Source organism: Paramisgurnus dabryanus, chromosome 3 (genome assembly GCF_030506205.2).
Source record: "Paramisgurnus dabryanus chromosome 3, PD_genome_1.1, whole genome shotgun sequence".
In the NCBI taxonomy this organism is placed as follows: Eukaryota; Metazoa; Chordata; class Actinopteri; order Cypriniformes; family Cobitidae; genus Paramisgurnus; species Paramisgurnus dabryanus.
Window position 1 is genome coordinate 44,977,463 of NC_133339.1, and position 3,936 is coordinate 44,981,398.

The following is a 3,936-nucleotide window of genomic DNA, read 5'->3' on the forward strand; positions in this document are numbered from 1 at the left end:
ATACATTTAAAGCTTAATTTAACTGTGCTTTAATAACACTTAAATAGTACTTCAGCATATTAGAAATATACTAGCATTACTTTAATAGAAATGTATTAGCATTACAATACTATTTTATTATAAAGCTGTTTTTAATATTTAAAATGTTATATTAAAATCATTAAATATTAAGACACATACACAGATTTTGAATACAGGACAATTTAATATACTTCATATTGTGTTGTGTACATTACAAAAATACCTAAAGTAAATTAATCAAGCAAGCACAGAGACATACATAATCTCTTGACCAAAGAGAAACATATAAAACAAATATCAAAGAAATGCAATTACAGAGCTACTTCTATCAAATTGTACAACATTAACATTAAATGTATTAATGAAAAGTACACTATGAATATGCAATCACTAAATATTCATAAGCAATGATTATATAATAATCATAATGTAATTCTCTGCATAAAAAGTTACTGAAAAAAAATGTTTAAGTGCAATTTAAAGACGGAGTGCACAATGTTTGAAAAACGCTTTGGAAAAGGAAATTGGGCCGACTACCAAAACACACTTGTAGCCAACCAGCAGTAAGGGGCGTGTCTACTAACTGACATCCTTGCCGGGTTGCGTATGTGTGTGGTGGCTCTATCAAAAGAAGGTTCATATTCTATTGGGGTAGAGGCATGTTTGTTTAGGTAATTTCAAATGTTAACATTGGCTTTCAAAAATAGTGCACTCCGCCTTTAACCAACTTAAAATAAACCTATAAAAAGCTGAACTAAAACACAAAACAGTTTAGATGTCACATGTTTAAGTGGAGGGTGACTTCTTCTTGCAAATCAGACACCGTAGTAATTGAAGACTGCTTTATCACACGGTCTGTGAAAAGGAAACAGAATATACCAATTAACCAATAATGAATGAACATTTGGCTATCCATGTTTAAAATAAATTGGCATAGATATGCATGTATGGAAGTTTTGTTAACTTCTCAGTTTACCTTTTAAAGCTTTGACTGTGTCCTCATCAAGCGTGTCAGTTTTATCTGTCAGAGCACTCTACAATTGGGAATGAAGATAGGATTAGAACAGGCTCATGAAATAAAGCAACCTGTGTGTATTACAGGATATGTTTTACATTGATAATTGTGTTTTATTTGAACCTAGATCATTTTCCATTGTTTGTCTATTGTGGTCTTGCAAACTTAAGGTTCACCTCTGTTTAAGGAGATTTAAGGAAATCAGAAATGATGCCAAACAGGGCTCCAGACTGCTATCAAATGGTGGCATTTTGCCACCTACATTTGAGAGTGTGCCACTGAAATTTTACATCCGGTCGCACATGTGCGACCAGCAAATTTAACCTTTTTTTTGTGATATGACACTGAATTTGAAACAGCACATTGTAGTTTCTGAATCTATAATTAAAGTATTTATTAGTAATACAGTATAAATTAGTAGACATGTGAATATTTGGTTAGCATGTTGTTTTACCGTGTGTGCCCCTAAATTTTCTGGTTGCGCCCCTAAAATTTTCAGTTGCGGGCCACTGTGCTCCTAGTAAAAAAAGTTAGTCTGGTGCCCTGCCAAATGGTATATGCAAGGATGACTAGGCCAAGTCCCTTACAGCTTTACAATAAAAAAAAAAAAAAAACGTTTTTTACAAGAATAATTTAAAAGGACAGAAATTAGCCACCTGGAATGGATGTGTTGCAAACGTTTTTCTTCCGAATCACTCCACATTTGTCCCAATTAAAAAATGTCAATAGCAGTTGATCTGAAAAACAACAGGCAGGTAAATGATGATTAATGATTTGGTTTTCTTTTTAAGAATTACTTACCCGGAGTAAAAAATATTAAGACAATATAATATAATCAAACCCAGCCTCTGCAGTTTTACAATCTCTCATAAAAGTATCCCTTCTTACAATGTCATTTTTGTGTCCATATGTAATTAGAAATACATTTAAAAATGAACAAAAAGACAATAAGGTTGTCAAGATTGAACTGATATAAACATTAGCCATTGAACATTACTGGAGTTATAATAACCATATGGTCATATCATGGTATTTTCAGGTAAGACAGCTCAAACATTCATTTTAAACTAACGTTAGCGTTGCAAGAGAAACATTAGAAAAACTTAAACGTGAAATCAAATAGCAACAACAAACTTACCACCAAGAATAAGTCTTTCTATGCGCTATATCTTCATTTGTTCCCGTCTACTTGGGATCTGATTGGTCATATTTATGTCGCTGTGCTAAAAAAAAGAAAGGTTTTAATGATTTAATGACGTTAGTCAGAAAATAAAGATGTTTAAATTACCACACGCAACACAGACAAAACGTTACATAAAGAAGCTAGGTTAAATGTAATGTAATGTTTTACTTACTTAATAGTTAACTAAATAAAGAAATGTGAAAATCTGTCATCACTTACCCTCGTGTTGTCTCGTTTATCTCCAAACAAAAAGCGAAATACTTTTTCCCTCGACGTCAGATCCACTAAAACTGCTCACATTTTAAATCGAGTTGTTTTATCTTAGTCCTCTGGTGAAATATGATCGCCGATTAATTAAATAAATACGTTTAATGCAGAGTCGCCATCTAATTTAACAGTTTATACGTTTAATGCAAGCAACCGCATGCACCTGTGAACTGAACTGAACTGAACAAGACAAGTTTCAAATAGCACCGTGACGTGTTACTATGACAACAACCAATCAGGTTTAGTCACGTGTGTCACGTGCGTTGTTTGTAGTGATGGGCAGTCCGGCTCTTTCCATTGATTCTGCTCTTTCGGCTCAAGCTCCGGCTCTACATTTTAGTGATGGCAGTCCGGCTCTTTCAATAGATTCGGCTCTTTCGGCTCGGCTCCGTTATTAGAGCCGGCTCTTACGGTCCTACCCCTGCCTGCGTCTGAAGATTCGGCTCTGCTCGTTCGCTACAAAGAATCAGCTCTTAGAGCGGCTCGTTGATTGTAAATAAACACTTGCAAACGTAAGATTTTAAGCAAATCTTTGAAAAAATAGTTTATTATGCAATCGGAATGATATAATGTTGAAATGCTTGAGGAAAGTTCAATGTTAGCTTATTACAATTAATGAATCATGTTTTGAAAAAAGTATGTTTTATCCAAATATACTAAAACTTCACTAGAAGTACATTTGTGTTTAGCATATTTCTTAAAAGTGTAATTATGCATATATTTATTACCAGCATACTTCTAGTACACTTAATATAAATACATTAAAAATATTCTTAAGTTTAGCATATTTCTTAAAAATGTAATAAAGCATATATTTATTACCAATGTACTTATAGTACACTTAATACAAATACATTAAAAATATTCTTAAGTTTAGCATATTTATTTAAAATGTAATTAAGTATATATTTATTACCAATGTACTTCTAGTACACTTAATATAAATACATTAAAAATATTCGTAAGTTTAGCATATTTCTTTAAAATGTAATTAAGTATATATTTATTACCAATGTACTTCTAGTACACTTAATATAAATACATTTAAAATATTCTTAAGTTTAGCATATTTCTTAAAAATGTACTTAAGTATATATTTATTACAAGTGTACTTCTAGTATACTTTTAAAAAATATGTTTAAATGCAATTTAATGTATTTTTAATACACTTCAAATAAGTATGTTGGAAATACAAATGTATTATAAACATACTATTTGTATTTTAAGTATATTTTTAATACATTAAATACTACGTCTTTTTGACCTGGGCTGAGATAAATGTTTTTCATCTTTTCTGACCTCTAGCACAAACACACGGTGACAGCGCTATTTTTAGGCTTTCATTGATAAAAGCGTCTGATCTGCGCGTCTTTCGTTTCATTTTACAAGCGTGTGAAAGTTGCGCGATCTTTTTTCACCAATATGAGAGAAAGCTCTTACATATACACGG

At 31.8% G+C, this 3,936-nt stretch overlaps 1 long non-coding RNA gene across 2 annotated transcripts; it reads right to left on the reverse strand.

Moving 5' to 3' along the window:
• Nucleotides 1–611: 611 nt before the first annotated feature.
• LOC135744932 (uncharacterized) lies at nucleotides 612–3,212 on the reverse strand. Of its 2 annotated transcripts, XR_010530886.2 has the most exons (5): nucleotides 2,439–3,212; nucleotides 2,175–2,259; nucleotides 1,693–1,773; nucleotides 998–1,055; nucleotides 612–876 (listed from the first exon to the last, which is right to left on the reverse strand). It is a non-coding gene; the product is annotated as an uncharacterized lncRNA (long non-coding RNA). The 2 variants fall into 2 exon arrangements; XR_010530885.2 differs by having other exon boundaries at nucleotides 2,175–3,212.
• Nucleotides 3,213–3,936: the final 724 nt, after the last annotated feature.